The sequence below is a fragment of the Carex rostrata genome, chromosome 15 (genome assembly GCF_964058835.1).
Source record: "Carex rostrata chromosome 15, lpCarRost1.2, whole genome shotgun sequence".
Classification (NCBI taxonomy): Eukaryota; Viridiplantae; Streptophyta; class Magnoliopsida; order Poales; family Cyperaceae; genus Carex; species Carex rostrata.
The window spans coordinates 9,911,084-9,923,593 of NC_135932.1; positions in this window are offsets into that span (position 1 = coordinate 9,911,084).

The window sequence follows — 12,510 nt, forward strand, 5'->3', positions numbered from 1 at the left end:
TTTAGAATATATTTCCAATGTATAATATATCAATGTGTGTGTGTGTATATATTCTAAATTGGAAACAAAGAAGAAGAATAATATAAATTAGATATAAAGAAGAATATAAATTGGAACGTATGTGTGATTATATATTTCTCTTATAATATGTGTGTATATATATGTCTTATACATACACACGATAACACTTTTTATTTATGTTTTTTGATATCATATTATATGTTAATATTGAATTGTTGTATGATATTTGATATTAGATTCGAATTGAGCTATTATTTGATATCATTGGTACTTAAAAATAAATAATCATCACATCATCAAATTATTATTATAGATTACGATTAAAGTTAATTAAAAATACATAATTATGTGTCTTAATTTTTACATAATTATTATTTTCATTGATTATTTATTTCTTATAATATGTCCTCGTTACAACGCACGAGTACGATACTAGTATAAATTTACGAGCCTTGCAAAGAATTAAATATACCTTTCATTAATCGTGAAAAAAATGTAGTCTGAATCTCAAGTTTGGGCCATTATACTTTGGCCCATTTGAGTTTAATATAATAGAAGCAATACACTGCATGGCACAATTGTGGAAGTAGTCGTCATTCAGTAAAATTCGGTAGCGAGGAAAGAAAGAATGGAGGGCGACTCTCAAGGAGCATGGCAGGTGGTGCAAAGGTGCAGACGATTCCCCGACAACTGGCGTACTTGTTAGTTTGTAATAATCTAGAAGTCAATAATACGATAAATTATCATAAAGCTTTGTTCATGAATTGGATGATTAATATCATTTTGTTGCCTTGAGTATTATTGAATTTATGGATCATTTCGAGTTCATGACTGAAATTGTGAAACTCCATAATATAGATGATATATACTCTTAATCTTAAAAGGTCACTAACCAAGGTAATTAGCAGGAACACTAATTACTGCTATAAGGTTAGTATGTGGATTAAAAGATGGTTAAGTTTTACAAACCACCTGACACGAGATGTCATTTTAATCACATAGATACATGTTCTAGGAGCATGGTATTTGACAGACCCCGAATGAAACATTAAATAGAATTGTGTTCGTGTCATTAATGTTTTCATTCAGTGTCAAAGTTCTACAGTATGAGGTATTTATCGTTCCCACTAAGAAATATATATGTGTGAGTGTTATCTAACGCTGTCCGTAAAAAGCAGTCATAACGGTAGCATTTCGATATATATAGCTTAGCTGAGGAAGTGATAGTTTACCAAGAATACTATTTGTCCCTCGTATCTCTATATGAGCTATAGCATCACTGGGCCCCTTGATAGAGTTAGATTATCTGCTAGCGGTATAATTACAAGAGTAATTATATTTGATAATCTGCTCAAGATCAAGAAAAGATTCAGTTAGCAAGGATGACACACATCTACCTTGAAACTAATCTGATAGCTATGAGACAGAAGAACAGACACAAGTAAATTGTTTACTGGATCGTGATATTGTACAGTACAGCATTATCTGTGTAATTGGATGGTCATGATGTGTTGCCAGACGCCACCCATGATTATAGAAGTTAAAACGGTTTTAACTCTATTTACCAACATAACACAGATCCTATTGGGTCACACCATATAGGAGTTAATCGGAGAATCTTATTTTGATTGATTATAAATTGGTTATGATCAATGATAAGATGGTTATAATTAATTATACATGTTATAATTAAATTATAAATGTTATGTAAAAATAACAAGCAAAAATATTGGTTAATTTATAAACGTGTATGACACGTTGTATAAAAGTTAACCGGTTAATTTATAAATGTGCAGGACACATTGTATAAATTACCGAAATAACAACCGCAAGAAAAATATATATAATTATTCAGAATAATTATACGAATATTATTTGTGTTCGGGCCGAGGGCATTCGGGTCTTTTCAAATTCGACCTTATCCGCATGACACGTCATTGATCCTATCCAGATGACATGTCATCAATCCTATCCACAAGGGCAAAATGGTCATTTCACACCTATGCCACCTTGCATGTGTAGAAGCATGGAGAAGAATGTGGAAGGGTGTGGAAGGGGTATTTTGGTCATTTCACATATAAAATGATGAGTGTCAATAGCATATCTTGTAAATAGGCCGAACTTGGAGGGCATTTTGGTCTTTTGCAACCGAATCTAAACACTATAAATAGGGGTGGAGGGGTAGAGAGAAAATAGATATATATATGCACATTCACATGTATCTTTTCGTGCAGAATCGAATCGATATTTTCTCTCTTTCTCGGTTTCTCTCCCAAATAGTGTTTCGGTTGAGAAAAGAAAGTTATACGTAGTTGACGTATAATCTTGCGGGTTGTTGTGGAGAATATTTACGGGATTGATGAATAGTGTTTTACCGAATTTAGCGGTATGTCAGTTTTGCATATTGATGAAACTGAGCAACCGAAAATTCGTGTTTACGGGTTTTCGTCTTATTCCCGTGAATAGTGTTTTTGCATAATTCCGCAGTTTACGGTATTTCTGGCAGAAAAAATAAACCGCTCTCCGGTTAGTCCTGGTGGATAACCGATAGAGGTATCACACGTGTGATACTCCGAGTCGATTCCTTCCCTGGTGAGGCTCTACTCGCTCGGTCTGCATTCCAACTGTGATTTGGAAACAAGGTATAAATATGTTATATTAATCTATTTAATTGGTAAGTAGATTAAAGTTTTAGAAATCAATCATGGAGTAGATCTGTAAAAAGGATTAAAAGGGTCCTTGCAATGAAAGACTTCAGAAGGAACTCTGCTTTGGTCTTTCCGGCATATCCCTTTTAATTCACGGCTTGAGTTAGAAGTAAAATTTTTTGTTTTACGTTCTTTCCGCAGCTTAAGCCTAAACGGGTTTTGGTTACCGCGAAACCCCAAAAGTGGTATCTAAAACCCTGCAGTGGTATCAGAGCACAAGGCTCTCCCGCTGATTGATTTTCTAAAAGTTATAACTTATGCAAATTAGGTGCATATACCGCGTATCAGTTTAATTCTTACATTTGCAGCTTAAGTCCAAAACCGATTAGAAATGAGATTTTCTTGGATCGGTTCTACCGACTAAGAAAGTTAAATTAGATTTAAGTTTTCTTTATGCTTTCTTATGAAATGTAAACTTTTACATTTCTTGGATCAGTTTTCCGACCGAGAAAGATAAAATAGGATTTTATGCTTTCTTTATGTTTTCGTTTTCAAAACTTTCAACTGCATTTGAGTATATCTAAGAATGTGATGAAGCAATAAAGTACCCAAGTAAGAACTGCTAATCTCCACCCGTAAGCGACAAGGTTAATGACAAGAAAAGTCTCGGCTTTTCGTCTAACCCTTGTTTACGTGTCTTGATAGCTGGCCCAAAGGGGACTTTGTCACGTTACCAAATTACTCTATGCTTTTGAAATGGCAAAATTTAGTGTAAGTTTTTACCTTTTCGAAAACCTTCGGATAAGTAAAGTTCATCGAAGAATGTGATGAAGCAATAAAGTACCTGAGTAAGAGCTGTCATTTCCACACAAGAAAGATATGGTTCTGTCTAGGAAAGATTGAGTCTAAGCGGTCCTCGTGACCCCAATCTTTCCTGGGAGCCCCTTTCACGTGTCCTAATGGCTGACCCAAAAGGAACTTTGTCACGTTACCAAATTGCTTTATGGACCGAAAAGAATATCTGATTTTAAAACATATAAATTGTTTATGTGCTTTAAATGATATAAATAAGAACTGAGCATAGCTGCAAAATAAAGAATTGGTAACTGATAGATTATATACCCGACTTGGTCCCGTATATAAGTAAATTAGATTTACAGCTTAGAGTAAATTAGATTTACAGCTTAGAGTAAATTAGATTTACTGCTTTAAAATGAAAATAGGTAAAACTAGATTTACCGTCTTTCCAAGGAACCGTGAAAGAAAATTTTCTTTGAAGAAAAATACGAATGTGGGATCACATTTGGCATTGTTTTCTTTCTGACTTTCTTTCCACGACTGCTTACTAAAGCATATGAAAGAGGTCTTTTTAAGAAAATGGAAATGCGATCATATTCACTATTCTTTCTGTCTGACTTCCTTTCCACGACTGCTTACTGAAGCATATGAAAGAGGTCTTTGAGGAAGATAGGAATTGAATCACAATCGGTATTTTTCTGACAAGCAACTTTCACGTGTCTGTAACGCTGACCAAGGTCAACATTACGAACTGAAAGAAATATACGTGACTCGGTCACATATATAGGTAAATCAGATTTACTGCTATCATATAAAAACGTATAGATTAGATTTACCGTTTTTATAAGAAACCATATAAACTACCTCTACAAGATAGACGGTAGCTAAAGTCAGTTACAAGAACTGACTGCTTAACAAAGCTAAGCGTATCAAAGAGGTACTGATAAGAACATAAACTAATGGAGATCACATTTCGTATTCAAGACTTCCTTTCCACGACTGCTTAATGAAGCATATGAAAGAGGTCGTTATAAAGATACGAATAGAATCACATTTAGTCATTCTTACATATGCTGAGAAAAGAAAGTAATGGGGATCACATTCGATATTTTAGACTTCCTTTCCACGACTGCTTAATGAAGCATATGAAAGAGGTCGCTATAAAGATACGAATAGAATCACATTAATCGTTCTTTCTGACATAAGATAAGAAAAGAAATGGAGATCACATTCAGTATTCAAGACTTTCTTTCCATAATTGCTTAATGAAGCATATGAAAGAAGTCGCTATAAATATATGAATAGAATCACATTAGTCGTTCTTTCTGACATACCCCTTTGGAGATTGCTGGCACTGTTAAGCATAAACACCAACCCACTAATTAAGTATTATGCCCTTCCTACTCTATCCTCCTCACATCGTTGTTCATTGGTTGATGATTGAAACCTACTCAGTAGGCATCGCCTTTTACCTTTGGTGGTCGAGGGTTATGTGAGACATAACAAAACAAAATAGAGTGAGGTTACTTACCGATGATTTCTAAAAGAGTTTTAGGCTCGGGGCAAAGTCTTCGTTAAATACACGTGATGTTTTAACGAAACTAAGAATCACAAAGAGATGTGATTAGCAAGTTTGCTTACCTAAGATAACTGATAGCCATGATATGCATACACTGCCTTGGTTATTGGTGAAAATATGGATCTTGGTCCTACTGCAAAATGGGAATAGAACAAATTTGCAGTGGGAGTTTTATTATTGGAATAAAACATTACATGAACAAAGCTAAAATCTTTACTTTAAACGTTATAGAAATATGGCTAAAGAAACGTCTTTCTCTTTACGCTACCTACTCAAAAAGGTAGACATACGTGAGAAAAGGGAATATATCCTAAATACACCGGTCCCTGCTAAAATAGTAGAGAGCAGCTTTGTCAGTACTCACACGCTTCGTATGACAAGCGATGATGAGAAACTGTAAAAGCTTAACTGTCTGTGGAGCCACGAGTTGGCCACAGAAGTTATCCTGAACTCATTTCCTCCCAGCTATTCGGAGTTCATTGTGAACTCCCATAAGCAAGAGTTAGATAAAAGTTTGCAGGAGCCCCAAGGGATGCTGAGGATCACTGATAAAGACATCGATAATAGCTCTCATGTCCTCATGATCCAAGAAGGTGGGAGGAAGATCAAGAAAGCAAAAGGGAAAAATGGCTATTAAGTACAAAGGCAAAGGGAAGTTGGTTCCGGGAACGAACTCTCCCAAGATAAATGTTTCTGCTAACTCTGACTACTATTTTAGCAATAGTAAAGGTCACTGGAAGAGAAACTGCCTGGAGTATCTTGGAGATATGAAGTTTGAGAATGTCTCAAAAGTCTCAGTCTCAAGTATTTATGTTATTGAAATTAATGTTGCGACCTCTCTTAATGATTGGGTACTGGATACTGGATTATGTGCTCATATTTGCACGAATATGCACGCACTAAGATGAAGTTACGCAATAAGGAAGTACAACTCCGAGTTGGAAATGGAGCACAAGTTGCAGCCATTACAGTCGGTAGGATAGAATTGTACTTGCCTAGCGGGTTTATTCTGGAACTAGAAAATGTCTATTTTGTTCCTACCATTTCTAGAAATATCATATCAATCTCGTGTTTAGAGATGAATGGTTTCTCGTTTGTTATAAAGGACAATATATGTTCTATTTATAAAAATGAGACATATTATGGATCATCTTACTTGTTAAATGATCTTTATATGCTAGAAATGGAAAACCACGTGTTTAACATCAATAACAACAGACTCAAAACGTTTCATGAAAGTATTGACGTACATGAGACATAAGTCTGAATCCTTTGACAAGTTCAAGGAATTTAAGACTAAAGTAGAAAATCAACTGAACAAAAGTATTAAGGCATTACGGTAGGACCGTGGAGGCAAATACTTGAGTTATGGTTTTCAAAACGTACTTAAAGGAATGTGAGATAGTCTCGCAACTCACACCTCTAGGAACACCGCAATGTTACAGTGTTGCCAAGAAAATAAAACAAACCATGTTGGACATGATTCGTTCCATGATGAGTGACGCCACCCTTCCAAAATCATTTTGGGGACACGCACTAGATACTGCCGCACTAACGATAAATATGATTCCATCCAAGTCAGTTGAAAAGACTCCATACGAGTTATGGTTTGGGAAATCCCAAATATGTCTTATCTTAAAAATGGGGTTGCGAAGTATTTGTCAAACGCCTGACGTCTGACAAACTTGGTCCCAAATCTGACAAGTGCTTTTTCGTAGAGTATCCTAAGGAAACGAAATGATATTACTTCTATTACCAGTCCGAGAACAAATTAGTTGTTGCTCGTCATGGTATACTTTTGGAGAACAAGTTTCTTGCAAAAGGAAGTAGTGGGAGTAATGTAATACTTGAAGAAATTCAAGATACATCACACAATACAATATCTGAACTAGATCATATTAACCCACCTCTTGATTTTTTGGCTGATGAGCATCTGGAAGTACCAAGTCCACAAGTAGTTGTGGATGAGGTTCTAGTCTCGAGCTCAAGTGCTTCAGCGCAAGTTGAAGTAGAACTGGATCCGCAGACAGTTGTGGATCAAGTTCGACAGCCTGAAGAACAAGTGCTACGTAGGTCAACAAGAACAGTCCATGCACCCGAGAGGTACTTGGGACTGCACGAGGTCTCAGTTTTTGACACTGAAGATCCTCTGACCTATGCGGAAGCAATGGATAGGCCTAACTCTGATAAATGGCTGGAGGCCATGAGATCCGAAATACAGTCCATGTATGACAACACGGTTTGGAACCTAGTTGTACCACTTGATGGGGTGAAGCCCATAGCTAACAAGTGGGTTTTCAAAGGAAAACAAATATGGATGACAATATGACTATTTACAAAGCACGGCTAGTAGCGAAAAGATTTCAAACAAATTCTGGGAATTGATGAAACTTTTTCACCCGTGGCTATGTTTAAGTCAATTCGGATACTCCTAGCAATTGCCGCATTTCATGATGATGAAATATGGCAAATGGATGTCAAAACCGCATTCTTAAATGGAAATTTAAGAAGAGGATGTGTACATGACACAGCCTACGGGTTTTGAAGATCCAGAGAAAGCTGGGAAGGTATGCAAGCTTCTTGAATCCATTTATGGATTGAAGCATGCATCACGGAGTTGGAATCTTCGATTTGGTAAAGAAGTCAAAAGCTTGACTTCGTCAGATGCGAAGAAGAATCTTATGTGTACAGAAAAACTAGTGGGAGTGTCATCGCCTTTCTTAATCTTATATGTAGATGACATACTCTAAATAGGAAACGATATTCCTCTATTGCAATTAACCAAGTCTTCATTAAAGAAAAGTTTTCTCGATGAAGGACTTGGGCGAGGATGTCTATATACTAGGCATAAAGATCTACTGAGGTAGATCAAAGAGACTTATAGGATTAAGTCAAAGCACGTACATTGATAAAGTGCTGAATCGGTTCAGCATGCAGGATTCTAAGAGAGAATTCCTGCCAATGAATCATGGTACACAGCTTAGCAAGACTCAGTGTCTTTCGACAACTGATGAGCAAAGCACTATGAGTAGAGTACCATACGCTTCGGCTATTGGCTCTATCATAAACACCATGTTGTGCACTCGCCCTGATGTCTCGTACGCTTTGAGTGTGACGAGTAGATATCAGGCTAATCCAGGCATAAAGCACTGGAATGCAGTAAAGAATGTCCTCAAGTTCTTGAGGAGAACTAAGGATATGTTTCTCGTCGATCTACAACGTTATAACCTAATACAAGAGATCCTAAACATCATAAGATGTTTATAATTAATTATAAAAGATATAATTAATATAAAGGTGATGTAAAGATAAGTAGAGTTGACACAGTCAGCAACACAGCTGATCCACTCACAAAATCTCTTCCTCAAGCCAAGCACTAGATGCTTAATGCTTCTATGAGTTTGGAACGCATAGAAGATTGGCTGTGAGATTTTCTCAGGATCTACGAGATCTTAAAGAATATAGAGTTTTGTATATAAGTAGGGTCTACGATGATTGACTCCTAGCTTAAGTGGGAGATTGTTAGTTTGTAATAATCTAGAAGTCAATAATACGATAAATTATCATAAAGCTTTGTTCATGAATTGGATGATTAATATCATTTTGTTGCCTTGAGTATTATTGAATTTATGGATCATTTCGAGTTCATGACTGAAATTGTGAAACTCCATAATATAGATGATATATACTCTTAATCTTAAAAGGTCACTAACCAAGGTAATTAGCAGGAACACTAATTACTGCTATAAGGTTAGTATGTGGATTAAAAGATGGTTAAGTTTTACAAACCACCTGACACGAGATGTCATTTTAATCACATAGATACATGTTCTAGGAGCATGGTATTTGACAGACCCCGAATAAAACATTAAATAGAATTGTGTTCGTGTCATTAATGTTTTCATTCAGTGTCAAAGTTCTACAGTATGAGGTATTTATCGTTCCCACTAAGAAATATATATGTGTGAGTGTTATCTAACGCTGTCCGTAAAAAGCAGTCATAACGGTAGCATTTCGATATATATAGCTTAGCTGAGGAAGTGATAGTTTACCAAGAATACTATTTGTCCCTCGTATCTCTATATGAGCTATAGCATCACTGGGCCCCTTGATAGAGTTAGATTATCTGCTAGCGGTATAATTACAAGAGTAATTATATTTGATAATCTGCTCAAGATCAAGAAAAGATTCAGTTAGCAAGGATGACACACATCTACCTTGAAACTAATCTGATAGCTATGAGACAGAAGAACAGACACAAGTAAATTGTTTACTGGATCGTGATATTGTACAGTACAGCATCATCTGTGTAATTGGATGGTCATGATGTGTTGCCAGACGCCACCCATGATTATAGAAGTTAAAACGGTTTTAACTCTATTTACCAACATAACACAGATCCTATTGGGTCACACCATATAGGAGTTAATCGGAGAATCTTATTTTGATTGATTATAAATTGGTTATGATCAATGATAAGATGGTTATAATTAATTATACATGTTATAATTAAATTATAAATGTTATGTAAAAATAACAAGCAAAAACATTGGTTAATTTATAAACGTGTATGACACGTTGTATAAAAGTTAACCGGTTAATTTATAAATGTGCAGGACACATTGTATAAATTACCGAAACAACAACCGCAAGAAAAATATATATAATTATTCAGAATAATTATACGAATATTATTTGTGTTCGGGCCGAGGGCATTCGGGTCTTTTCAAATTCGACCTTATCCGCATGACACGTCATTGATCCTATCCAGATGACATGTCATCAATCCTATCCACAAGGGCAAAATGGTCATTTCACACCTATGCCACCTTGCATGTGTAGAAGCATGGAGAAGAATGTGGAAGGGTGTGGAAGGGGTATTTTGGTCATTTCACATATAAAATGATGAGGTGTCAATGACATATCTTGTAAATAGGCCGAACTTGGAGGGCATTTTGGTCTTTTGCAACCGAATCTAAACACTATAAATAGGGGTGGAGGGGTAGAGAGAAAATAGATATATATATGCACATTCACATGTATCTTTTCGTGCAGAATCGAATCGGTATTTTCTCTCTTTCTCGGTTTCTCTCCCAAATAGTGTTTCGGTTGAGAAAAGAAAGTTATACATAGTTGACGTATAATCTTGCGGGTTGTTGTGGAGAATATTTACGGGATTGATGAATAGTGTTTTACCGAATTTAGCGGTATGTCAGTTTTGCATATTGATGAAACTGAGCAACCGAAAATTCGTGTTTACGGGTTTTCGTCTTATTCTCGTGAATAGTGTTTTTGCATAATTCCGCGGTTTACGGTATTTCTGGCAGAAGAAATAAACCGCTCTCCGGTTAGTCCTGGTGGATAACCGATAGAGGTATCACACGTGTGATACTCCGAGTCGATTCCTTCCCTGGTGAGGCTCTACTCGCTCGGTCTGCATTCCAACTGTGATTTGGAAACAAGGTATAAATATGTTATATTAATCTATTTAATTGGTAAGTAGATTAAAGTTTTAGAAATCAATCATGGAGTAGATCTGTAAAAAGGATTAAAAGGGTCCTTGCAATGAAAGACTTCAGAAGGAACTCTGCTTTGGTCTTTCCGGCATATCCCTTTTAATTCACGGCTTGAGTTAGAAGTAAAAATTTTTGTTTTACGTTCTTTCCGCAGCTTAAGCCTAAACGGGTTTTGGTTACCGCGAAACCCCAAAAGTGGTATCTAAAACCCTGCAGTACTCCCTCCAACAACGAGATAGATAAGGTGAAACCATACATTCCCTACCCTAAAGAACTAACGTACTCTCAGGTTGTGACAGGAAACTATTCTAGTGGTTCGTCATCCGGCGGTTCTACTGGTTCTGTCAACTCAACGGGATCTACACCACCCAACTCACGCCCAAACTCCCCCACAATCCCACCTTCCCCACAGTACTATTTTTCACCTCATAGTCCCACCAAGCTCCGCTTTCCCCCACTACCATCTTACTCGGAGTAGCATCGACGCTATTTTTGCAGTGAACCAGAATCAATAGACCATCTTTTTGTAAAATGCCCCTTGATATCTAGCATATGGCAATGGATAGCAAACAATAATAATTTTTCTTTCAATTGTGACCAATTAGATGATATCTGGTTATTAGGTGCTTGGATCCCATTAAAGGATAGCTTTTTACTTGAATTAATTAGAGCAGCTACGATTTGGGTTATTTGGCTAACTAGAAATAATGTATGTTTCAATAATGCCACAATTCCATCTGTATCCTCCATTGGTTTGAAAATTATAGCTTTAACAACATACTAGTGCAAATCAAACTTAGATTAATCTTTTTTTAAACTTAGTCTAATTTTACCCATGGATGTCTCTAATTTGTCCCAGACAGGTATGGCTATAACCCTCTCGGAGACCGATACATCTCAGGAAATCAGCAGCAGTTGGGATTCAGAGGATGATCCTTGTCATGGTTTAGAGGGGTCAGACCTCTCTGAGTATCTCAGAGACCGTGCTGACATGGATGCCACTGATGCCGCTTTCTTCTCTACTGGCACCCCTGATCCTAATACTCATGATAGTTCTTCCTTTGCAAGCTCTCCTGCTGCATTCTAGATGTTTTAGTCCTTAGATAACCTCAAAACTGAACTTCTAATATCTTGCTTCTTAATGTGCTGCGGCATTATTTCTATTGTAATCCTTCAGTCATTACTAGTGGTGCTTTAGATATCCTCTGACTACTTCACAGTTGGAATGATCTTTAGACTAAAGTTTGGTCTTTATTTTTTGCATATGGAACTCTATATTATATGACTATTGGTTTCTATTGAAACGGGTGGCATTAATGCCACTATTATAAAAAAAAAAATTATTTACTCTAAATTTTGTGTTATTTGTTGTTGGAGAGAATAATTATATTAGATGAAAATAAAAATGTGGAGAAGAAGGGTATTTAGGTCTTTACATGCTTTAATATATATTTTATTTGTACTAAGTGATATTTTTAATTCTACTATTTTACTAAACAAGTGCTCCTTAGTAAGGATTAAATATTTTTAATCCCATCCCCTTGTCGAATACTCCCATAAATTTAATACAATATAAACAATAAATGGAAAACGCTGATAGAATAAATTATATCATTTAAAGACAAGTAAAATAAATTACTGGATACACGCATTATATTTTTACTAACTAAATTAAATATAAAGCACTAAGGAACATATATTCTTTTTATAACAAAAAATAATTTCGCACTAATTAAAATTTATGCTTCTCAACCAACAAAAACCTATTATTTTTAGTCCTACTAATTTTACCGAATAAGTGCTCAACGAACAAATAATAAAGAAAAAAAAAATTCAATCATTTGAGATTCAGAGGTTTATTTGTTTCACACGTGGCAAGATGAGGCGCACTCAGGAGGAAGAAGAATTCGAAGAGAAGAGGGATATTTTTATCAATCGCGTCGAAGAT